The sequence below is a fragment of the Peromyscus maniculatus genome, chromosome 7, assembly GCF_049852395.1.
Source record: "Peromyscus maniculatus bairdii isolate BWxNUB_F1_BW_parent chromosome 7, HU_Pman_BW_mat_3.1, whole genome shotgun sequence".
Taxonomy (NCBI): Eukaryota; Metazoa; Chordata; class Mammalia; order Rodentia; family Cricetidae; genus Peromyscus; species Peromyscus maniculatus.
This window is the reverse complement of record NC_134858.1, coordinates 37,868,874-37,895,171: the sequence shown is the minus strand read 5'-3', so window position 1 is coordinate 37,895,171 and position 26,298 is coordinate 37,868,874. Positions and strand designations below refer to the sequence as shown.

Here is a 26,298-nt window from a genome sequence, read left to right as displayed (position 1 = left end):
AGCTCACAGCGTAGAGGCTGGAAATACACCCATATGACTTTGGACCCCGGTACATGGTGGTAATAACCTCTGTGGTCTTGATCTAGTTAATTCACCTCCCTGTGCCCCCCCCCAAAAAAACCTACCTGAAACAGGGTGGGTTAGCTCTTTCAAAGACAAATGAGATTCTCACTGTTTGTGGTTTTATCTGGTTCCTCGGTGGGGTAACTACATAGTAAAGACACTGTAGGGGAAGACAGAGGTTGCAGGATGATTCGGAAGCATGAGCATGTTTCTGAGGAAACTGACAAGGCTTAGACTTGAAACCAACCTTAACTTGAGACACACTCCTCCTCCAGTTGCCTTCTCTCATACCCTCGCAGTGCAGGACAAGACACCTGTCTGACTTGGCCTAAACCTACTTGTCATAACCCAAGTGTCCCCAAGCTTGTCAGACAGGGCTGCCTTCCATCCACAGAGAACGTAGTACTACCACTCGGGGAAGGTTCACTTAGAGCAGAAAGTCCAAAACTTGAATTTTAAAAAGAATCATGCTAGCGTTTTTCTTTTGCCTTTTTTTTTTTTTCTTATTGCTTTTGTTTGGAGGGTGTGTATTTTTAAGATTCAATGCAGGGCCTCATACATGCTCAGCACTTAAGTCTAACACACACACACACACACACACACACACACACACACACACACACACACACACACACACAGTACTAGAGCTATTCTTTTTAGTTCATTTTATTTTTAAGACAGTCTCATAGGAAGGCCAAGCCACCTGAAACTTGCTGTGTAGCCCAGGCTGGCTGCATGACTCCTCCAGAACATCATAATCCAAAGATGCTGAAATGAGCAAAGTCCCAGAGAAAAAACTCAAAATACCACTTGCCAAAATGACCTCAGAGAAGACACAAGCAAGGAGATGAGCAGTGTAAGAGACTGAGAACTCCTGCGTGAAAACTTTAAAATACTGCAGAAGATGCTAACAGTCCTTACACACTCATAGATGGGCAAAACTAACATGGTGAAATGGTTAAATTACTGAAACTGGTTTACAGAGTCAATGCAATGTCCATCAAAATGCAGAGGTAGTATGCAATGAACCCTTCCCCATCCACAGTTGGATGTTTACGTGCCCTATCTTACACAGGCTCAGTACCTGCAACCAAAGCTACTGTAAGACAAATCATGCTTGCTATGGCTGCATCATGCCTTAAAGACAGCATTTCTTTTTTTTTTTTTTTTAAGATTTATTTATTCATTATGTATACAGTGATCTGTCTGCATGTATACATGCAGACCAGAAGAGGGCGCCAGATCTCATTACAGATGGTTGTGAGCTACCATGTGGTTGCTGGGAATTGAACTCAGGACCTCTGGAAGAACAGGCAGTGCTCTTAACCTCTGAGCCATCTCTCCAGCCCCAAGACAGCATTTCTAAGTCCTTCTTCCTGTCTCTGAATCTTAAATTCTTTCCACTCTGTCTTGATTAATGTCCAATTAGTACCTTAGTGAAGGCTGTATAAACATCCTGTTTAGGGCTGAATACTTAACCATCACATACTCTCAGTACTTGGACCAGCCATGAGTCTCTGCATTTGCCATAGATTTTTAGTTTAACAATGCGCACAGAAATAGCCATTGACTTGTCCAAGATCATGTAGTTAGCAAATGGTTGGGATGGGCTTCAAAGAAAGAAATTTTATCAAATCATTCTGTAATCCAAAGCCAATCTTTGGGTGATATTAATCAGCTTAATGGCTTTATCATAGTCCATGTGGAATTGTCATTGTGGGATCCTGTCATTTTTTTGAAGATTTCAAAGTCGCTGTTAGGCGTGGTCATGGTTCCCTGCAGATATTTATTTATTTATTTATTTATTTATTTATTTATTTATTTATTTATTTTTGTGCCTCCTCTGTGGTTTGGAGCAATCTTAACTGTAACTGTGGCAGAATCTTTTTTTTTTTTTTAGGGAAACATTTTATAATTTATATATAAAATTTCAGTAAGAAACAATGTAAAATGACAAGAATATCCACCTTACATTAAGAGTCAAAACAATAAAATAAAACCCAAATTAAAAAAAAAAGAAAAAAAACCCAAAACAATGAAAAACCCACACAACAATGAATGTAAATTTTAATTATAAAACAAGACTATGAACAGAGCCTTTAAAATGATCTCAATCATTTGGCAACTCATCATATCATTGCAAGAAACAGATCTGATCTTAAGAAAACGTTATTTTATGAAAAACTTAAGTTGGACATTTTGTTCATTATGGGAGTTAAAACATGTTTAAAAAAGAACCTGGTGATAAAACCAGTTTCTATCCTGAAATAACTGTATAAAACAACATGACATCTTGAAGCTGAGTAGACTAGAGCAATCTCATCTTCACAGACAGGATGGAGACTGTTCCAGAATCTTGTCTCACAGCCAGTCCCAAGTCTGCAATGCAACAGGTTCCATTCATCTTCACCAAGGTATTCTTTGATTTCAAATCTCTGTGAGATTTGGGTGCCAATCTTTCCTTGGGTACCAATAATCTCCATGTGAAGATGGGCAAGACTGTTTGCTGTGGACAGTGAGTGTGATCATCCTTCCACTGTAACAGCGTATCTATTCAAGTAATCAGAAAGGCATCCATGATTATGATAATCTGACCCCAGCCACAGCTGAGTCCATGTGCCATTGTCTTTGTTGTCTGCTGCTATAAATCCTAGGATGTTTTCATGCCATAACATCACAGTCTGATAAATCTCTGCCTCTCGGAACCACGAACGTTCTTCCCTAGAAGAGAATATCTTTACAGCAACTTCTCCTCCCTGCCACTTGCCTGGTCAAACTTCTCCAAACTGACCTTTGCCAATGCTTTCTTGTAACACGATGGTCCTGGCGATTGTTCTCTGAACAAGCAGCAGTAAACCCTTCGTCCCTGGTAGCAGTGTCGCCATTGCCACCAACATAATGAGAAGCAGCTGGCAACATGGAGCAGCAGCTGCCACCTCCATGGTCCTGCTGACACCATTTGTGGCCTGGCCCAGCCCTGGCTACAGCTTCTCCTCAGCATGCCGCCCAGGCTGGCCTGGAACTTGTGATCCTCCTGCCTCTGCCTCCTTCAGCAAATCCTACCAGCATGCGCCACCACAACTGACTGCATGCAGCTTGGGCCTGATCCAGGATCTGCAAGGCCACAGGCAAGTGGCTTTTTCAAGAACTCATGTTTGTAGTTGGACTACAAACGTAAGCCGCTGTGTGTTTATTTGGGTCCGAGCGGCTTCAGGACCAGCAGGTGAGAGAGATTTGTCCTGATCGCCAACCAGGCAGGACACAGGAAAACTTTCAATTACAGGAAGTTAAGACAAAACAGTCATAAACTCAAGACTATCCTCAGCTGCATATCATAACCATGCCTCAAAAATATGTAACCAAATTGGGTGTGGTGGTGCACACCTGTAATCCCAACACTCAGAAGGCAGAGGCAGGTGGGTCTCTATGTGGTCAAGGCCAGTTTGGCTGCAAACATGTAACAGGCACTCAAGCTGGGTTTGAACAATCAACATCTAGAGATAACTTCCAAAAAAAGCACCCCAGGAAAATGCTGTGACTATGCCCATATGAGACAATTCATTCCTAAATGGAGTAAAAGGGAACAAAAGGAACAAGCCCATAGGAGCCCTCAAGACTCAGAAAGAAATGGAACTATGAGCCGGGCGGTGGTGGCGCACGCCTTTAATCCCAGCACTCGGGAGGCAGAGCCAGGTGGATCTCTGTGAGTTCGAGGCCAGCCTGGGCTACCAAGTGAGTTCCAGGAAAGGCGCAAAGCTACACAGAGAAACCCTGTCTCGAAAAACAAAAAAAAAAAAAAAAGAAATGGAACTATGACAATTTTTAAGAATGTATTTGGGGCCTGGAGAGATGGCTCAACAGTTAAGAGCAGTGGCTGCTCTTCCAGAGGACCTATGTTTGATTCCTAGCACACACATAGTAGCTCACAACTAACTATAATTCCAGTCCCAAAGGTTTTAATCTTGCCTTCTGGCCTCAGTGGGCATCATGCCCATACATGGAGCACAAACATACAAGCTGGCAAAACACTCATACACATAAAAATGACAAACGAATAAATAAAACATATTTGGTCGGAAGTGGATATGAAAAACAACTTTGAATGATATTTTAGATCCCAGACTCCATGATGAACCATTTAAAAGTCCCCAGATATGTATGAAATATGAAGAGTTTTAGACCAATGTATCTCAAATATCAATCCCAAGGGCCATAATCAAACCTTGGCAAATTGTTTACCCCTTTGTAGCAAAACTATAAAAATAAGAAAAAATTTAGTGATTCCTCCACAAAGCTCAATACTCCATTTTAAATGGCCATCCATCTTTTTTTTTTCATGAGGAAACATTTTCTCATTAAGAGTTACTATCCAGCCGGGCGGTGGTGGCGCACGCCTTTAATCCCAGCACTTGGGAGGCAGAGGCAGGCGGATCTCTGTGAGTTCGAGTCCAGCCTGGTCTACAGAGTGAGTTCCAGGAAAGGCGCAAAACTACACAGAGAAACCCTGTCTCGAAAAAACCAAAAAAATAAAAAAAAAAAAAAAAGAGTTACTATCCTCCTCATCCCCAGCCCTATAGCAGACTACCTGAAAGGAACTGTCTTCCCTCTCTGCCTCTGTTCCCTGGACACTCTGCAGACCCAGCCTTCCTCCTTTACCCCATCTCTTTGTGTCAGCCACCAAGACCTGGAGGCACTCTTTACCTGAGAACCTAGGTGCACAGAGATACTTATTCAGCCACGTTCACTGCTGCTCTATTCATAATAGCCTGAAGTTGCAAACAGCCTAGCTGTTCAGCCACATATGAATGGATAGTGAAGTGTGGTGCATTCACACAACGGAATATTACGCAGCTCTTGAAAAAATGATGGAGTGTGCTGCTAAGTGGATGGAGCTAGAGAAAAAAATAATCCTGAGTGGGGTAACCCGGACCCCAAAGGACAAATATTGTATGCTTTCTCTTACATGTGGATGTCAGCTTTTAAGCACTTGGTAGGCATGTTACAGTCCTTATAACCACAAAGGTTAGGTATAGAGTAAGGGACTGGGGGTGGGGACCTTCCAAGGAAGGGGAACTAGAATATATAGTTAAGGAGAGACAGTGGGGAGGGGAGCTGGAGCTGGAGGATTATACAAAGAGGAGGATGGAAGAGAGGAAAGAGCCGTTAAAGGGTCATATGGAAACCTACCACCGTATAAGCTTCTTAAAATATATACACGGAGTCACCAATCTAAAGTCTAAATAGAATTACCAAACAATGGGAGAGACAATGCCCCAAGTAGATATCTTTTGCCCCCAAGTGAAACCTCCACTACCAAGCAAGAATGGGTTATATCTAGATTAGCCAAAGGAGGCCCATGGAAACCCCCAAACCTTTCAGGCTAGCGGTTGCTCTCCACGGGGCCTGCACAGGTTCAGATCCTGTGGGGTCCTGCAGATGGGGTCCCAGCCCTGAGACAGGGAAGTGGACACAGACTCCCATCCCTAACCAAGAAACTATCTCCAATTGACATCTGCTTGCAAAGGAAAAATTAGTTCTCTCCAATGGAATCTCACTGGGTGTATTAACCACACTTAAGGACAAGCCCCTACCCAGCAGTAGATGGCCAAGACAATGCAAACTCAAAAGTATTTTTGTGAACATTTTTTTCTCATATTGCTTTGTCTGGTGTTTTTTGTGGTTTTTTTGTTTGTTTGGTTGGTTGGTTTTGGTTTTTTGTTTTGTTTTGTTTTGTTTTGTTTGTCTTACTGGCCTTTTGATGGTATGTTATGGTTTCTGATGTGTTTTTTATGGATTTGGGGGTAGCTGTGTGTTTCTTGTATTCTGCTTTTTAATTATTGTTTTTGTTGTTGTTATTATTATCAGTTTGTTTTTAAGAGAGAGAAAGAAAGTTCATATGGGTTGTGTAGGTGGGAAGATGTCAGGATCTGAGAACATCGGGAGGGGAAACCGTGATCAGAATATATAGCTCGAAAAAATCGCAACAAAAAATGAAGTTGGCGGCCACACATTGACTTCCTGTATTTATTTGGGATAGTTGTGGAGTTTTCTTGTTTGTCTGCTTGCTTATCTATCCTCTTATTTTCTAACTCATAACATAGAAAGCTGTTTTAAACTGCAGGTACCACTTTGCCCACCAGATGGCAGAGCAGCGCTACCGTAACTTCTACCTTTACTGTCTCTGCATTTGCCTTACGTAATTCTCTCAGGTCTTTCAAAAAAAAAAAATCTTCTTTGATTCTCCCCAAGAATATTTTGAGCCAAAGTATTTTACATTTCATCTTAAAAATGACTTTCTACAGTAGCTGTTCGGATGGCTTTTTAAATGATTATCATATATATCTTAATAGCCCAAAGCCCAGCTATTTAGAGGGACAGAAAGAAGAAAGAAGACATCTTGCCCTCTTTGTAAGTCGTCACCACCGCCAGACCGAGACACAGGCATGCGCACACATGGCTCAGACAGTGTGGAGAGACTCACAGGAGTGACGAGACTTAAGACATACAACTATAGGCTCCGCACTGCCACCCAGTGGCGCCTGCTCTTCATCTCTGGTGTGTGAAACTGCCCAGTCCCTGTGTGCCACCAGCACTGACACTGAGTGTCCTTTGTGCCACAGGAGTCCATTCCCCCAACCCCCAGATGCAGGCATCCTCTCCTCCCTGACAATGAAGCTTTCCTGAAGCAATCCGGGGCAGCCTCGGGTGTTCTCACTAGAGCGCTTACCAGTCACTGGTCCTCCAGCAGGAGAGTTCAAGTCGGAAAGTTTGAAGACGAAAGCTCCCATGGTCCCGCTAGGCAAGGGCGGCACAGGTTTCTAGAGGAGGGCGCAGTCGCAGTCAAGCAGACTGGATGCTTAAAACTGGGTTTATGTGACAATAAAAGGATAAATTGTCCCTAGCGTAGGAATCCCATCTGGCAGACCAGCAGAAAGGGTTCCCCTCTCTTAGCTATGTACAAAGAATGGGCTTCCAGTACAGAAATACCCCCTAGGAGATCCCTGCAATGTGGCAGCTATTTTCGCCTCTTCCCACCCTCAGCAAAATGTCCAAGAGTGCTGATCTCATTCTAACGCTCTGCTGTCTTCTAGGGCATCCCAACTTCTGCTCAGAAGGGGAAGTATTCCCTAGCAAAATACACCTTTAGAGTTCTCCCCGCCTCTGTTCCCCCTTCCCATATCCTGCTCACGCCCTCCTGCGTTGTACATTGCCGACTACCAGCCATGTTCTCCCTTCTGCTTTCTCCAATGTGTAGCTTGCATAGCTTTCTCACTCTTTATCCTCAATAATTAAACAGAAGCAAAAGGAAAGGCCAGCAACCACCACTCTACTACGCCTTTTTCTACATGGGTTTTTCTCCCATTTCAGTGACTCACGAATCTGCTCTGTATTGAAATCACCAGGATGCCTTGGGAGGCTGGGACTGGAAGATCAAGTGTGAGGGCAGCGTGGGCTAAAACTGAGATTCACCATCTCAGAAAAGAGAGAACAGCAGAGCTAAAGGGTCTAAAATAAAAACAAACAAACAAACCAAAAAGGATGAGGTCAAAGCTGGAACACAGCTCCTCTGCCCAGCTCGCCCAGCAGTTTATCCAAATCATTTTCCCACAGGACTCTTGGGATAGCCCCACCTCTAGAGACAGGCATTAGCCAAAGGTCCATCATCCTGTCAGCTTCTTCCATCTATGCATAAAATGATTTTTTAACCTCTAACCTAAGCTCACTTTCGATCAAAACACTGTCCAAGCTCTTCAAACACTGGCCTCATGTAGAAACATGGTTTCTCCTCTGAAAGCCCAGGCCAGTGTTCTGCTCTGTTTTCTACTGCTGTGGCAAACACCAAGACCACAAACAACTTGGGGAGGAAAGGGTTTATTTTTAACTTCCGGGTTACTGTCCATCATCAAGCAAAGCCAGGGCAGAAGCTGCAGGTAGAATGGAAGCAGAAACCAGGGAAGGAACGCTGTCCTGGCTGGACTCCAGGCTCAGCTTCAACTCTCTTTCCTACACAGTCCATTCTTCTCACCCAGCCTCCTAAAAGCACCCAGTGACGGCACAGAGTTAGTGCAAGAGGTTTATTGGGGGAGCGAGAGGGGCCATCTCGGAGCAGGGACATGAGAGAGGCAGACAGACAGATGGAGAGACAGACAAGGAAGCAAGAAGAGCAGAAGAGAAGAAAGGCAAGACAGAGAAGTGCGCCTGGCTGACACTATTAAGGGGTGCACGTGGCGACAGGTGATGATGTAACTGCTGCTTCCCCGGGTGGGAACTAACACTCACAATCTCAAAAACAATCAGCCCCTGCAGAAGACCACTGGCTCTGCTTACCCTTAACTCTTAACTGGTCTGGCGGCACTTACCCAGCCACACTGTTCAAACGGACTCAATTCACAATCTCCACCCATTGCCATTCCCATTGGGACCCTTGTCTAGCTGGAATTAGGATCACTTCCAACACTCTCATGGCCAAATATAAACATGACTTTCTCTTATTCACATCTCCTTGGCATCCTCTTAGGCCACTGGCCACTGAGAAAAGGCTACTACTGTGGGCACCCTTTCATCATACGATTTCAGCCACCTGTTAGATAAAAATGCTGTCTCAAAAGACACCAATTCCAAGGCAACATATGAGCTCCACCAGAGGTGCTCTTAGAATGTCTGATGAACATCTAAATAAAAATTCAATTCAATAAACCAGACTTTACAAGTCCTGACTTGTCTCCTTGATGAAACTGTACCTCTTCTTGGAAATTCCTTCAAATCCCCCCTCTATAATGGCGACAGAGGATCCTAACAACACCTAAATGCTCTGCCTGGACTAGGAAAATAAAAGTCCCTCTCCACTCCAAATCGAGTTCTCCAGCTTCACCCTTTCCTTTGAATAGTCTTTGCTTTTTTTTTTTTTTAAAAACGGATTCACTTTTTTTTTTTTTAAAGATTTATTTATTATGTACACAGAAGAAGGCGCCAGATCTCATTACAGATGGTTGTGAGCCACCGTGTGGTTGCTGGGAATTGAACTCAGGACCTCTGGAAGAGCAGTCGGTGCTCTTAACCTCTGAGCCATCTCTCCAGCCCATCTCCCCAGAAGTCTTTGCTTCTTATTAACATCCCAATAACATCTTTCTCTAATATGACCAACTACCAAGACTGGAAAGATGGATCAGTGGTTAAGAGCATTGGCTGTCTTTCCAGAGGACTTGGGTTCAATTCCCAACATTCACATGGCAGCTCACAACCATCTTCTGGCCTCTATGGGCACCAGGCATGCATGTAGTACACAGACATTAAAGCAAAACACCATGCACATAAAATAAAATTGAAAATAATTCAATAACTACCTGCTTTTCTGCTTAGATATCACCACATGCCATAAGTCCTCAGGGCCCCTCCTTCTGTGTGGGGCTAAAGCAGTGTTTCTCAACTTGTGGGTCACAACCCCTTTGGGGGTTGAAGGACCCTTTCACAGGAGTCATATATCAGATATCCTGAATGTCAGATATTTACATTACGATTCATAACAGTAGCAAAATTGCCGTTAGGAAGTAGCAATGAAATAATTTTATGGCTGGGGGTCACTGTGAGGAGCTGTATGAAGGGGCGAAGCATAAGGAAGGTTGAGAACCACTGCACTAAAGGTCTCCGTGTCTTCCAAAAAACTGGGCTGACACCTGCACCATTGCCTTCGTTACTGCCCGTATCCAAACTGTCCCTAACAGCCAACTGCACTCAGTAGCCCTTTGGGGCTATTTCTACCTAAGAGAGCCTTTTGGCTGATACTCCTGCTAATGGGACAAGAAATCACAGCAGGGGTGGGTACCAGAGTAAAACTGACTTCTTTTGCTTACAACTTGTCAGCCAAACTAGCTGAGACGAGGTAACAGCTCAGTGGCCCTCAAGGTCCTACAAGACCAGTTGATTCTCTTGCTTCAGTAATACTCCCAAACTACTGTGCCCACATCGTGCTTGCGACCAACCCAAGGGGTACCTGCCTGCCCCTGGAAGAAGAATGCTGTATCCATGCAAAGATACTGTGAGATACATCTGAAAGACTAAGAAAGCCGCATACCTGGTTAACTACCTCGGAGGGGTAGCTTAGGCATGTGGCCTGGTTTTCCTGGTTACTAATGCTCCTGAGTCCACTCACCAGCATAATTCTTCTCCCTTTTATTCCTTACTTAACCTTCTGGCATAACTGGCATCTTCCAGATTGCAGACCACTTAATTCCAAGTGGCACTGTCTCAGGCTACCGACAAATGCCATCAGCATCAGCACCAGCACCAAAGACCTCTTGACCTCTGTAGTTGTTTGAATGAGAAATGTTTCTGCAAGTTCACGTGTTTGAACACTTGGTCCCCAGATGGCGGTGCTGTTTGGGAAGACTATGGAGGCAGAGCCTTGTTTGGGGGAGTATGTCACTAAGGGCAGGCTTTGAGGGTTAATAGCTTTATCCCACTTCCTGCTCTCTCTCTCTCTCTCTCTCTCTCTCTCTCTCTCTCTCTCTCTCTCTCTCTCTCTCTCTCTCTCCTTCCTATTGTGGATGAAATGTGATCATTGCTTTCTGGCAGGCTGGCCTCAAGCTCCTGCTGCTACACCATCCACCCCACTCTATCCCTCTGGAACTATAAGCTAAAATAAACTTTCCCGTAAATGTTTTTTGTCACAGTATTTTATCACAGCAACAGAAAAGTAGCCACCCTGTTATGATAACCACTCAATCCAGTGCTATCCACATTGCTTTTTGAGTCATGACCACAGATCTACCTAGAACCCACCAGTTGAGTTAGATTTGCTGACCAGTGAGTTCTAGGGATCCACTGTCTCCATCTCTCCAGTCCTGGGATTAAAAGTACCATCATGCCTGGCTTTTTGACTTGGGCTCTCAGAACTGAACTCAGGTATTTCTGTTCACAAGGCAAACACTTTACCCACGGAGCTATCTCCCCAGCCCTATACCTAATTCCTAGTAATCCACAGGCTTTATTCAAATGGCCAGACTTTATAAAGGCCACCAGTACTAGGCAGTGGTGACATAGACCTTTAATTCCAGCACTCACTCTGGAGGCAGAGGCAGGCAGAGTGAGGCCAGCCTGATCTACAGAGTGAGTTCCAGGCCAGCCAAGGTGTCTTAGCTAGGGTTTCTATTGCTGTGACACCATGACCAAGGCAACTCTTATAAAGGAAAACATTTCATTGGGGCTGGCTTACATTTTCAGAGGTTTAGTCCATTTTTGTCTTGGTGGGAAACATGGCGGCATGCAGGCAGACATAGTACTGGAGAAGGAGCTGAGACTTTCTACATCTTAATCTACAGAAAGCAGAAGCAACTATGTCACTGGGCATAGCTTGAGCATAGAAGACCTCAAAGCCCACCCCCACAGTGATACACTTCCTCTAACAAGACCACATCTATTCCAACAAGGCCACACCTCCTAATAGTGCCACTCCCTTTAGGGGCCATTTTCTTTCAAATTACTGCGTTCCACTCCCTGGCCCCCATAGACTTGCAGCCATATCATAATGCAAAAATGCACTCAGTCCAACTTTAAAAGGCCCCATAGTCTCTAACAGTCTCAAATTTATTTAAAAGTCTAAAGTTCAAAGTCTCTTCTGAGATTCATGCAATCTCTTCACTGTAATCCCTAATAAAATCAAAATCAAAAAGCAGATCACGTACTTCCAACATAAAATGGAGTAAAGGGAGAATAGTGAGGAAATACTGAACCAAAGCAAAACCAAAACCAGCTGGGCAAACTCCAAACTCTGCATCTCCATGTCTGATGTCAAAACACTCTTCAGATCTCCAACTCTTCTCAGCTTTGTTGACTGCAGCACACTTCTTTCTCTTGGGCTGGTTCTACTCCCTGTTAGCAGCTCTCCTCGTCAGGTATCCCATGGCTCTGGCATCTCCAACATCTTGGGTTCTCCAAGGCAACCCAGGCCTCACCTGCACAGCTTCATACAATGGTCTCTCTAGGCCTCCATTCAAGGACACTCTTGACACATTCATGGCCTCAGCAGCTTTCCTTAGTCTCAGAGGAAGATTCCATAGCCCATTTCTTCTATCCCTAAAGCTAGAACCACGTGGCTGAAGCTGCCAAGTTCTGCTGCTTGCTGAGACTAGAACGGGGCCCCCTTGTTCAATTGCATCTTCACTAGTGTTCTGTTTTCCATGGTTTCCTTTACTGCCTAAGCTTGGCTCTCCTGAAACTGAATCTGTAGACCAGGCTGACCTCAGACTAAGAGATCTGCTTCCCTCTGCCTCTGGAGTGCTAGCATTAAAGGCGTGTAACAACCACACACCTGACTCGAAGCTTTTCTTTAACTCCTTTTCACAATTTGGAAACTTAGCTGGATGGGATCTTACCCTGGGGTCACCACATCCTTTATTCCATTTCTTAATATGTTTATCTCCTTGAACACAGAACTTAGCTCCATTCCACTTCCTGTTGCTCCTTTTCTCCTCAAATTGTACACTTTGTATTTTACCTTACTCAGCATGCTCCTTTTCATTATAAATCTTCTTTAGAGTTAACACTAATAGCCACATGACAGAATCTATACTAGACTGTTTTGAAATTTTCTCTGCCAATGGAATTAATCCAAATCTCTTCACTTTAGCCTCAGGCAGTTTCTTCAGACAAGGGCAAAATGCAGCCACATTCTTCACCAAAATATCACAAGAATGATCTCTAGACCACATATTAAAATTCTTCTCTAAAATCTCTTGAGCCAGGCCCCCACCATTCAAATCACTCTCAGCACCATTGTCTTCCATGCTCCTACTAGTATGGCCCATTATGCAGCACTTAAAGCATTCAGCTGCTTTTCTAATCCATAGTTCCAAGGTCCACAGTCCTCTAAAAAGAAAAATGGTCAGGCCTATCACAACAATATCCCAGTCCCTGGTACAGGGCTACATAGAGAAACCCTGTCTGGGGAGGGGGGAGGAAGACCACTGATACTACAAAATTTCTATTTAACAAGATGGGGGGATGCCTGTCTATCTATCTAGATATGAACCACACATAAAGGGTTCATGAGACAAGATCAAGTAACTTCTTTTGACTGTTATAAAAGAGCTACCATTTCTGGAAGTTGGGGAGTCCTCTAAGAATTCACCTACCACGTTTTTGTCTTTGTTGCATACTTTCTTTAGTCAAATTTTTATAGCAGTCCTGATCTGCTAAATGCTTCACACACACACACACACACACACACACACACACACACACACACAGATACACACACCTTAAGCTTGCTAAGTCATTCCTGGCAGGGAGCTAACATAATTATTACTACTCCGTGAATACTAATTTTTTCCAGCAGTACTTTTAACAATGATTTATGTTGCTGCCCACAAACAACAACAACAAAAAATAGTGCTGAATTGTGGATCCCCACTCCTCTGCTTCACTGTCCTTATCTCTACTACCCTCCTGGAGTATGTGACTGGATTTCCTGATGATGATACCTCCAGCTTTTTTCTGGGAAGTAGTGCAGTAGCTTGATGACTAGGTGGTCCTAAGAATGGCCACTGAAGTCATAATCTTTGTTTTCAAGCACCAGTCAACTGCCTAGAAGGAAGAATCCTCCCCAGGAGTTGCCCCTACGTTCCAAAAGCCTGATGTAAAGGAAGATGCTGGATCATAGGCCAGAGGTGGGACACCCAGCCCTGGCTCTCCACTGACAGGCAGTGTGGTCTTGGCTAGCCACACCAGCATCTCATCTATTAAAAAGAGAGAGATCTCGGACTGGAACATCTCAGAGGACCCTTCTGGCTTTCAGATTCATGGATATCATGGTCTGACTCAGAGAACAGCTGTGTAGCTAGCTCCAGAGCCAGGCCAACTCAGAAATGTACAACTCCCTGGAGTTCCATAACCTTAAGCCAATCAGCAGAGAGGTAGCGCAATTACAGAAAAAACAAATGTTCCAATTTTCCAAGACACTTCCATTTTCAACCATCCAGTTTCATCGACTTCAGAAATACTTGTCAACTGTAAACTCTGATAATCAGACAAGAAAAAGCAGACTACCACCAAACCTCTTCAAAGCTGTCTGGGCCTCCCCGACTCCCCAACTCATCTTGGACTTCTGTGGAGCAAGGTGCACACGTCTCCTTTGGTTGGATTCTGCTGGAGTGAAAGTTCATGCCTCTAGTCTCAAAATACTATAGCTTCGTAGAGCCCTGTCACATACGTTATCTTCATGTCTAGACTGGGGTGGGGAGTGTTTTCTTACTCCTTCAAAAGAGACAGTATGGACAAATGGTAAAATTGAGGCTCATCCAGGTTAAATATTTTATTAATAAATATTTAATACATAAGTAAATAAATCATCCCCTGACTGATTCAATTCTAGTCTTCCAGCTTAATTTCTTGTTCATTTTTAGTTCAGAACAAGGTCAGGTTCTGTCCTGAGAAAAATAAGTTGCCATTTGGTTTCTGATCTCTGAGTGATGGGGCAAGTATGAAATAGGCTCACTAGGATGAGATAATGATCAAATACTGGCTCATAGCTGGCATCAGTACTTGCAGGTGACAGCGAAAAGTTCAGAGTCTCACTTGGATGCAGGGAGCAGGCTCAGGGCACCAGTGAGCCCTGGGTCCATGGACAGCTCTAACACTTTATTACTCAACATTAGCTATGGGTAAGAAAAGTCTGGCAGCATGTGAGAAGCAGTCGTCCTTCAGACTGACTCAAAGTAGAAATGGTTTGCATGCGTGTGTGTGTCTGTCTGTCTGTGTCTGTGTGTGTGTGTGTGTGTGTCTGTCTGTCTGTCTGTCTGTGTCTGTGTGTCTGTGTCTGTATGTCTGTGTGTTTGCTGGTGACCGCATGTGGCTGTGGTTGCTAGAGGCTGACACTGAGTGTCTTTCTCAATCAGTCTTCATTTTTTTCCCCAGTATGACTAGACTGGCTGGCCAGGAAGCCCTGGGATCCTTCTGTTTCCCTCCTCCTCTTTGGCACGGAGACTGCACCCCCATACCTCTCCACACCTGCCTTTTTTACACGTGTTCCTGGGGACCAAACTGAGTTCTCCATGTTTGTGGGGCAAGCACTTGGCCATCTGAGCCGTCTCCCGAGCCCAGCCATATTCTGTCTATAACTGTGTGGTCCAGCAGCACAGATCATGTGGGAGCTGGTTCAAATGCAAGGTCTCCTCCAGATGTACTGAGCATCACGTCTTAACCTCGTGGTTGGTGTCCACGCAAAGCCAAGCTTGAGAAGCACTTCTCTAAATTCCCCTTCACTCTCGAGGGTTCAACTGCCTGTTCATACTCGTGGATGAGAAGTTCATGCAAGTGGGGGAGGTAGCACAAGCCCATTCTCAGCTTCCTAGACACCCAATGTACACATCAGCAAAATCTACAGTAACGGCCACGGTGCATCCTGGGAGCTGCATGAAACCACTTAGAAAGTCACCTGTTCTCACTCTGCAGGCAGGATCCTGCGGTCCCCAGGCTTCCTCACTTTCCTGAACCTAAATATTAAGGTGAGAAGCACCTTCTCTCTCACCTCCCTGTGTTTCTCTTCCTTCTCAATTTGTTCTTTGGTCCCTATCTGTTTGTCTCTGCCTCTCTGTCTCTGTCTCTCCTCTCTCACTCAACAAAATTGTTTTCAAAGTTAAAAGAAAGGCAAAAGAGGATCCTCTTCAGACCCAGGCCCAGGAGAGAGGCTTCTGGCAAAGTTTAGATTCGCATTAATTACCACTCTAATCCCCCATCCCAGGGAAAGCTCAGCAAACCTGAAAGACTTCCTGCAAGCAAACACCTGCGCGGCCTGGCAGTGGCCTGGGGGCCCTGAGTTAGGGAGGCAGCGGGAGAGCTTGGAAAGGAGCCCACTCAAGGCTTCCGTGCAGGTGTCTGGGATGGCGGGGAGTTAATTGGGTAACAGGTGGGAGCTCAAAGGGTGCAGGGAACAGAGAGCCAACAGGGCAGAAGCTGCTTGTCCAAACCCAATTTTAAGCAGAGTGGAATTTTCCTTTTTATTACTCCATTGGGCTCAGGAAGTTCGGTCACATTCGAACGGAATGGAATATCATCATTTGAAGCAGCAACTTTTCCAGCTTCTCAATGCCCGGCCCTGGGCCGGAGTACATCCATCTTCATCTTCAGAATGGCTCTGGAGGGTTCTCAGGAGTGTGTTGGCTGTAAGAAGGCAGAAGCCAAGCTCACCTTACCCCGAGCCACCGCTAAAGGACACACAGATGGTACTCGGCTAAGCCAGGATTCTCTGGCATCAAACCGTCTGTGTATTAACCCACTCCGTTTGTTGTGCTACCGTCTATATCTGGCTGCCGCTTCTGTGAGCAAGGGGCCTGTTTCCCAGCATGTTGGTCACCCACATCTGCAGGGTCATCCTCCAGCCCAAGCCAAATGAGGAAAATCTAGAACCGTGTAGGGGCGGGAACCGGCTAAGTTAGGGATCAATAAACAATCGCCTTTTAAAACCCAAGCCTATCCCTGTTCATAAATAAAGGTCCACAGGCTCACAGCTACCTGTGTACACGTCAGCTATCGCTCCTTTGTGCTAAAATAGTAGAATGGAGTATGGTGGAGCCCCCCCCCCACTGCCCCCACCACGTTATTGGTAAGGCATTTGTTTCAAGACCTCAGCTGAGGCCTAACCCTGAGAATACTATATATGCTATGGTTTGCTTTTTCTTTCAATATACACCTATAATGCATAACTCATTTATACATTAGTCACCTTAAGAAGTCAAAATTCGTTACTAATAATAAAATAGAATAACAGTAACAATATATATCTATACAAGGAAAACAGTCGTAACTGTAATAAGGGTTATGAAGATATGGGCTTCCTTGTGAAGAAGCTGAGTAAACATTAACAAGTTTGGACCACAGTTAACTGTAGGTGATTAACTGAAGGAAGTGGGAACAGGCAGAGCAACTACTGTAGCCACAGCCGAGAGTGCCCACCATGCACGGGATCAAGCACTGATGGTCTGGCCCTGTGCTAAAGACATTTGCTGAATACTGGCCAGATAAATAACTGCACGGTGTTCTCTGGATCACCGTTGCATGCTGCTCAAGAAACTGGGGTGTGTGGGGGGCAGTATTCTGCATGGAACAGAAAATGCAAGAGCATGACCTCACCTCAAAAGGGGGAGTTGTTTTCATGCTACTGGGTGGAAATTTGGGGGAGTTGATTTTTGGCCTGGGAGTAGTAAGCTTTCCGTCCTTCAGATAGCCAGGTGACTCCCCATCAATCCAGTGGCAGGGGTTCCTGTGTGGTATCTGTGTTTGCTTACAACTCCTGTGATTATGACTTGGTGACTCATTATGACTCATGAGATACAGGAACTTCACCTTTCTCAAGTCCTGTATCCTAAGCTACTAGGTTAAGTTTGAGTTCCTCCCCTGCCCTCCCCATTCCACCCCACCCTGCCGTAAGTTCAGTGACGGGTACGTCATCAGGAAAGGTTTGGGGGAAATGGCGCTCGGCGGCTGACAAGTACCTGCCACTCTTTCAAAGGACAAGAGTTTGGTAGTCCAGCACCTCTGTCAGGTGACATGGCCACCTGTAACCCCAGCTCCAGGGAATCCGATGACCTTTCCTGACCTCTGCAGGTACCCATGTACACATGCATGTACACAGACACACATGCTCATGAATAAAAATAAAATAAGTCTTTTTTTTTTTATTTTTGGTTTTTCGAGACAGGGTTTCTCTGTGTAGCCCTGGCTGTCCTGGATCTCACTCTGTAGCCCAGGCTGGCCTTCAACTCACAGAGATCCACCTGCCTCTGCCTCCCAAGTGTTGAGATTAAAAGCATGCACCACCACTGCCCAGCTGTAAGTCTTTTTTAAAGTCAGTAAAGAAGAAACGATCACATTTAGGCAAAGTCCCAGGACACTGAGGTCCAGCCTTTCGTAAAGAGACATTCATACTCTTTGTTTTCCAAATTCAGAAATAAAAATGTACTGGGCAGCTGAGCAGTGATGGCACACACCTCCTCTTATCCCAACACTCAGAGGCAGAGGCAGGCGGATCTCTGAGTTCCAGGCCAGCCTGATCTATAAGAGAGAGCTCCCTAGATACATAGTAAGTTTGAGGCTAGCCTGAGCTACATGAGACTCTTTCTCAAAAAAACTAACTAAAAAGAAGAATTATTATTTTTAAAGCCAAAAGGATGTAGCTACTATCAAAAATAAGATTAATTTATTTGTTCAACATATATTCATTGAGCATCATTCTGTACAGGACCAGAAGAATAGGGCCTGAAGCCACGGACTTCTGACTCCAGGTCTAGAAAGAGAGACGTGGCAGGAATCCCAGGCGTGTGGGGTAATGAGGGGTTAAGAGCACCTGCTACTCTTACAAAGGACAGGAGTAAGGTTCTCAGCACCAATATCAGTCAACAGGACCGCCTTTTCTGGCCTCTGCAGGCACCCACAAATGTGTGCACATACACAGATACACATGCATGCACCAAAGTCAGGCCCAGCAGGCCAAGGGGGGCAGAAAAGCTGGAAATGCCACCTGGGGCTACAGCTAACAGAATGCACCTGAAGAAAAGTTAGAGAGGCAAAAAGAGAGGCTAAGGGGCTGGAGAGATGACTCAGAGGTTAAGAGCATTGACTGCTCTTCCAGAGGTCCTGAGTTCAATTCCCAGCAACCACATGGTGGCTCACAACCATCTGTAATGAGATCTGGTGCCCTCTTCTGGCCTGCAGGGGCACATGCAGGCAGAATACTGTATACATAATAAATAAATAAATCTTAGAGAGAGAGAGAGAGAGAGAGAGAGAGAGAGAGAGAGAGAGAGAGAGAGAGAGAGAGAGGCTAAGAGAGATACACCACATGTAGAGAGAGGGCCAACACATTGCCGGTTCTGAGCGAATTCGCCATTCTCAGCGGCATAAGACCTGCCATCTAGGCTGGGGTCCAGGGAAGCTTCCGGTCACAGAAGGAGGAGCACCAGCGGAGGAGGAGAGAGTCCTATCTGGATACCTGCCCCGTCAAGCCATGGTGTGAGCCTCCTTCAGTCACACTGTGAAGTCAGTCTCCAAACGCTGGGTTTTGTTGACTAATTTCCAAAGAATGTGAGGAAACTCAATGCCTAGGAATGAGGAGCCAAGAAAGTCAATTCCAATAAAATGTAAAAGATGGAACAATCCCAGTGTAATTGGGGGTTGGGGGTGGGGGTCAGGAACTGAATTTAGGGTCTTAGGCGTGCTAGGCAAACACTCTACCACTGAGCTGTACCCCCAGATCAACACTATTTATAGAATACTTGTGGGAGCCTGTTTTCGGGTTCCTTGTGACTTTACCCAGCAGGTCCACATAGAAGATGATTAGGACCACGGGCCTGAGTGCAGGTGTCTGAGATGGTCTGCACTTGGCTGTGCTGGGGGAGGAGGTCTTTTGCTCCACCCCTTGGCATCAGAAGCAGAGAGGAGAAAGGTCACTTCAAATACGGAACCAGGGAAGTCTCACAGAGATGGTGGCACTAGAAGAGAGGTGGTGACCCAGAAAGGCAAGCTTGAGCATGGAACGGTGTGGGGCACCTCCACGCCGAGGACCTGAGGCCTCCAGCATCTGCTGTACAAAAGGCTGTCAGGGACACAGAGCATGCCACTGACCTTGGCTTCACAAGATCCCCAAAGTGACCTCCAGGCCTCTGCAATTACTCTCCACGCCATGTGTCTAAGTTAGAGCTTCTGTTGCTGTGAAGAGACACCATGGCTGTGGCAACTCTTATACAGGAAACATTTAATTGAGGATAGCTTACAGTTTCAGAGGTTTGGTCCATTATCATCACAGTGGGAAGTACAGTGGCATGCAGGCAGACATGGTGCTGGAGAGGTAGCTGAGGGTTCTACCTCTTGATCCACAGGCAACAGGAAGTGAACTACATGCCACACTGAGGTTATCTTGAGCAAAGCCTGCCCTCACCGTGACACGCTTCCTCCAACAAAGCCACACCTCCTAATAGTGCCCCTCCCTTTGGGGGCCACTTTCTTCCAAACCACCACACCATGGAACTCTCAGGCAGCCTTTAAGGGAACCTTTAAGGTGAGAGACGCGTCATCTGAACTGAGGGCCCAGCTGTGGACACAGTAGAGGAGCAAGAACAGGACAAGGACTACTGTACAGACAGGTAAGGAGGTCATGGGCAATGCTGGAGCCCTCCCCTGGTCTCTTTTGTTAGAGTGAAGGAGTGCAAGGGTGTGGTACTTGGAGCCACAGCATCTTGCCAAGGCAGGGGCTGCCCAAGGCCTGCTTGGCTGTGTTGGACCATCACAGACCGGAAGGGAATTGAGTCTACTCCATTCCACCCCACTCTTTTAGATTCGGGTGGTCACCTCCACATATATACAGCGTTTACCATAGGGCCTGGCTCTGTGACTACGCACATATGTGGCAGTTCATTCCTAAGTGGAGAAAGAGGGAACGAAACTGCAAACCCACAGGATTCCTCCAGGCTCAGAGAGAAATAAAATGAGGACAGTTTTTTAAGAACATTTTTGGGGCCGGGTGGCAGTGGCGCACGTCTTTAATCCCAGCACTCAGGAGGCAGAGCCAGGCAGATCTCTGTGAGTTCGAGGCCAGCCTGGGCTGCAGAGTAAGTCCTAGGACAGGCTCCAAAGCTACACAGAGAAACCCTGTCTCAAACAAACAAACAAACGAACAAAAAAGAACATTTTGGGGGGCTGGAGAGATGGCTCAGCAGTCAAGAGAACTGACTGCTCTTCCAGAGGACCCAGGTCCAATGCCCAGCAGCTATATGGCTGTGCTCAGTCATCTATAACTCTAGTCCCAAGGGAAATGACACCCTCTTTCGGCATGGCACGTAAAATTTAGACTTACCTCTCTATACACTCATCTTTATATATGAAAAAAATTCTGAAAGTGTCTCAGACATTCTGTTGTATCCATGGCAGTGTTTAGTATAGGTTCCCCAGAAAACGAAACCAAGAATTCCATTTGTGAAGGGCAAATGTAAGGCATGAAAAAGAAAGAAAAGTGAAGATGTGATGAGGAGAGATTGGACAGACTACTCCGGCTGTTGTTAATAGCCAAACAGAAGACAAGGGGCTTTTGCTAATATGTTTATTCTCTATGTGCAGGGAAAATGATGGGGGGGGGGATTTACTTTCCTGGTTCCATGCCACCTCCTGGTAGAAGTTCCATCAATGAGCAGCTCATGGTCTCTGAAAGAGAAGAACTACATCCAGCTTTACTCACTCTCTCCCAATTCTTCTTCTTCTTCTTTTTTTTTAAAGATTTATTTATTTATTTATTTATTTATTATGTATACAGCATGTATGACTGCAAGCCAGAAGAGGGCACCAGATCTCATTATAGATGGTTGTGAGCCACCATGTGGTTGCTGGGAATTGAATTCAGGACCTCTGGAAGAGCAGCCAGTGCTGTTAACCTCTGAGCCATCTCTCCAGATCCCCAACTCTTCTTAAACTCTGCATCCGATGTGGCACCCTAAAATCCCAGCACTTATGAGGCTAAGGGAGGGGTATCACATGATCCTCTGAGGGCCTCCAAGTTTCCCATCCCCATATCCTGAGGGTGAGTGTTTCTTCCAAGTCTGGAAACATAGACAAGAGCAGGACATTGGAAGTGAGCAGAGGGAACATCCCAAGAGAGCATCTGTAGTCATGCCCACCTGTGGGAGCCGGACAGCCCCTCCCTGGACTCAGATGGGGCTAAAGGAATCAGAAAGGAAAAATGTGTGTGATAGTTTCTTGAGTCTTGTTGGTCTCAGAGGTCAGAGGTCAGAACTGTCTCTGATGGGATAAAATCAAGACATTTGCAGAAACTAGCAGAAGGCTAGTTTCCTGTTTCCTAGCATCTTTCAGAACTCCTCTGCATTCCTTGGCTCGTGACCACGCCCTCTTCAGCTCCAGAAATCTCATGGGATTCCCCTCATCACATTTCCCACTGGATGCTCCAACTCCTCCTCTCTACGGAGCCACCTGAAACTTCCCCTGCCTCAGCTTCCCAGCTTTGCACTTGCAATATCTCTATTGCCAGACAGGGCACACCACGAGTTCTGGAGTTTAGGGTGTAGACATGGGAGGGGCCCTGTTCTGTTTCCCCCAATGGAGTGTTTCCAGGAGCAGGAGAAGGGACCCTGAGATGATGCTATTTGAATAGACTTTATGCAGAAGAACAACTCCAATTCGAACATTTCCCGTCTTGTGCATTCTTCTAGCCTTGGGCTATGCCTATGAATGCTCATTCACAGCCCTATTCATGTGAAGAAATGAGCCCCCACTTGGCAGATTTGGGTAAAGAAAAACACAAATTAGGCAGTGCTCATTCCTATAATGAAGCCGCGTAAAACTGTACGTTAGGAAATTGGAGGCCGAAGAGAGAGCATTCACTGTTCTTACAAGCCCGGTTCAGTACCCAGAACCTATGTCACGTGGCTCATAGCTGCTTATAAGTCCAGTTCCAGGGAGATCTAGTGCCATCTTCTGGTCTCTGAGGACCCTGCACTCATGTGATGTATACACATATGCATGTACACACATACCCACACACTGCATGCACAGACATATAAGTGTATATGAAGAAGAAATTAATCTATAAAAAGAAAAAAATCAGCAGGGCAGAGTGCCAGACACCTTTAATCCCAGCACTTGGGAGGCAGAGGCAGGCAAATCTCTAAGTTCAAGACCAGCCTGGTCTACAGAATAAATCCCAGGACAGCTAGTGCTACACAGAGAAACACTGTCCTGAAATAAATAGACAGACAGACAGACAGACAGACAGACAGACAGACAGATAGATAGATAGATAGATAGATAGATAGATAGATAGATAAGTGTCAATAAATAAATAAATGAGAAAGAAGGAACCAGGTGCTACAGAGCTGGCTAGGCCTCCGATCAGAAAAGCCTGTTGCTAGACTCTGCACCTTGCCTGTTGTCTTAAGATTTCTACTGCTGTGGTGAATACCATAAACAAAATCAACTTGGGGATGAGAGGGTTTATTTTGCTTACACTTTCATATCACAATCCATCATCCAGAGAAGTTAGGGCAGGAACTCAAGGCAGGAACCTGGAAGCAGGAACTAAGGCAGAGACCATGGAGGAGTGCTGCTTACTAGCTTGTTCCTATGGCTTGCACAGCCTGTTGTCTTACATCACCCAGGACCACCAGCCCAGGGATGTGGCCCCACCCATAATGGGCTGAGCCCACCCTCATCAATCACTAAGAAAATCCCTTACAGCCTTACCTACAGCTCAACCTCGGGGGGGGGGGGGGTTATTTTCTCAATTGAGGTTCCTTCCTTTCCGATGACTCTAGCTTGTGTCAAGCTGACATAAAGTAGCCCGCACAGCTGGAAACTGCCCTAAGTCCATTTGCTTTTGTTTCCGCCATTCTCTTCCAATGTGCAGTTCTGAGAAAAGTCCTGACACTGTCTCTTTGCCACCTTTCCTGTCCCTGGGCTCAAACTGCAGCTGGTGTCCCTCATCCTGTGCCAGCTGAGCCTTCTCTTCCGCCAGCTCTGCCAACAACAGTGAACAGGGCTTCTCGGATCCCACTGAGCTCTGTGCAGGGGTGGGTCCTGGTGAAAAACACTAGTGGGTGCTTGCTCCGTTGGGTGGGACCTGGATAGAGAAAATCCCAGGTCTCTCCCATCGTCTGCTCTTGCTGGGAGTGCATGAGCTTTAGCTGCTGCCGTGGGTGGAACAGTTGAACTTCCTAATTTTTAAAATTGTGTTTAGGCAGAGATTTGACAATGAAGCTTTGATTTTAAAATGGCCGATGCACTAATTTCATTGTGCTAATGTATTCTTCCTTTTCTTGCTTAGCATTTACAATAAAATGATTTTAAAAAGAGAAAAATGTGTGTCATATATGTTTACATGATATCTCAAAGTTCAATGGATCAGGGTTCTTCCAGCTATCCAGGAAAATGACCATTTTTTTTCCCCAATGTACCATACGCGAATGTTTTTGTACCATCAAATAAAAAATGAATTACTTGAAAAATAAAAATGTTTTTAAACTTAACAGAATACACTCTGGCTAGTATTGCCACAGAACATATGAGTCACTGTGGGTGGGAGTGGAGGGGTGTCCATGGCTCTGTGAAACTGAAAAACATGATGCATAGCTGTCTGTTCCTTCCCCGAGAGTCTCTCTGTGCACATCCTGGGCTCTGGGCTAGGCTTCAGGAAAAACACCTGGGCCTCTCTGCGAGCCGGCTGATGGAAATTGGAGATGTGGCTCAGTTGGCAGAGCGCTTGCCTAGTCCTCGTGAAGCCCCGGGTTCAATCGCCAGCACTGAATAAACCAGGTGTGGTGTCACCCACCCCAGCGCTTTGGGGAGGTGAAGGAAGGCAGGGATCAAGAGTTCAGGTCACCCTTGACTACCAAGACGGGTGGAGGCCAGACTGGGTTCCGAGAGAACCTGTCCCCAAAAAAAAATCAATGATAGACACTATTAAAAATTCTCCCCATGTTTCTGACACCCTGAGGTCCATAGGGACAGGATTTTTCATCTGCTGCTCAAGCGAACGTCAGATCTTAGATCAGCAAACTATGTCTGCAGGTTTAAACTTCCCTTTTCCAAAAGAAAACGCCTTTAACTGTGGTTGGAGCAGGCACAGCGGCTGGTGTTGGAAGGGAGAAGGGAGGGGATGCCAGGGAAGCTGTGAGGAGCTTTGTGAGCTGGCAGATGCCAGGATTTTCCTCTCTGTGCAGCGTGTTGAGCTATATGTTTTGCACAGACACATTCCTCTGGCAAACAGACTGTTCTTTTTGGTATAGCCCTCCAACACACTGGTGACGTCATGCACAGGGTGTGCTCCAAGAACCCAAGGCTGAGCTCCTCAAGATGCAGTGCCTACAGCTAGCCACAAGGAGGCGCTCGAAGCACAGGTGTGATCCAATTTAAGACAAACTACACCCTTGTTCCTGGCTAGAAGGCGGCTGGAGATTGTTCCTGCAGGTGTTAAGATGAGAAGCTGTTTACTGTAAACCGATCGGGTAGGTTTAGACATCTTACAGCAGCTACTGGGGAAGTCTGAGGAAGATTGGTTGTGGGGTGGAGACAGAGCTGCCTTCCAGTTAGCCACCCTGCTGTGACTTTGCTACCAGATGGAAAGTGCCTGGAATCTCTCTCTCTCTCTGTCTCTGTCTCTCTCTCTCTCTCTCTCTCTCTCTCTCTCTGTCTCTCTCTCTCTCTCTCTGTCTCTCTCTCTCTCTCTGTCTCTCTCTGTGTGTGTGTCTCTCTCTCTCACACACACACACATACACACTCTCTCTCTCACACACACACACACTCACACACACACTCTCTCTCTCACACACACACACACATACACTCTCTCACACACACACACTCTCACACACACACTCTCTCTCTCTCACACACACACACATACACATACACACACACAGCATTAAACAAGCTGATAATGGTGGCTTACATCTGTAATCCCAGTGTTTAGGAGGCTGAGGCCACACTACCACAAGGCCAAGGACCAACCTAGGCTACATAGCGACAAAATAGCCTGAGGCTGGCATAGAGTAAGACCCTATCTCAAAATACATACATACTTACATACATATGTACACAGATACATGTACATGTACACATATACATATATACATACATACACACATATACATACTCACACATACATATATACATGCATACACATATATACATGCATACATATATGCATACATGCATATACACATATACATACTCATGCACACACATATATATACATATATATATACACATACATACATATTAATAACTAGTCATCATAAACAAACCGGCAGAGAACAGACCTGTTTGGTTTTGGCTTATTTTTGTGCCTGAATTCAATTCTACAAGGAGACACACACAACATTCCAAAGATGGGCTCTGTCACACTGAGAGTTAATACTGCGTAACCAGGCGCTGTCCTCAAGTGACACAGAAGTGTCGTCCCTTACATCCCCTTCCCAAAGAAGCAGGTTCCGGAGCTCAGGAATTGATCAGACTCTGCTCAAAGCTCATGTCCGACTCCCTTTGTGGCCGGCCGATTAACTCTTTCAAGAAAGAAACCTCACCCTATCCTTTTCCCTGCTGCAGGACCCAGAACAGAGGCCACAGCCATGCCCTGCTAACCCACAAAGGCACAGAGTGTGTTCTCATTCCCTTTCATCTGCGCTGGTCGTGTGACCTGCTGTGCCCAGTAGAAAGTATCCCAATGACACCACTACCACACTTGGC

General features: G+C 45.7%; 1 long non-coding RNA gene and 1 pseudogene across 1 annotated transcript; both read right to left on the bottom strand.

The window, feature by feature from the left end:
- Nucleotides 1–1,881: 1,881 nt before the first annotated feature.
- LOC143274395 (TGF-beta receptor type-1 pseudogene) lies at nt 1,882–3,005 on the bottom strand (annotated as a pseudogene).
- Nucleotides 3,006–16,029: 13,024 nt separating this feature from the next.
- On the bottom strand, nt 16,030–17,424 carry LOC143274125 (uncharacterized). Its single transcript, XR_013052550.1, has 2 exons — nt 17,188–17,424; nt 16,030–16,218 (listed from the first exon to the last, which is right to left on the bottom strand). It is a non-coding gene; the product is annotated as an uncharacterized LOC143274125 (long non-coding RNA).
- Nucleotides 17,425–26,298: the final 8,874 nt, after the last annotated feature.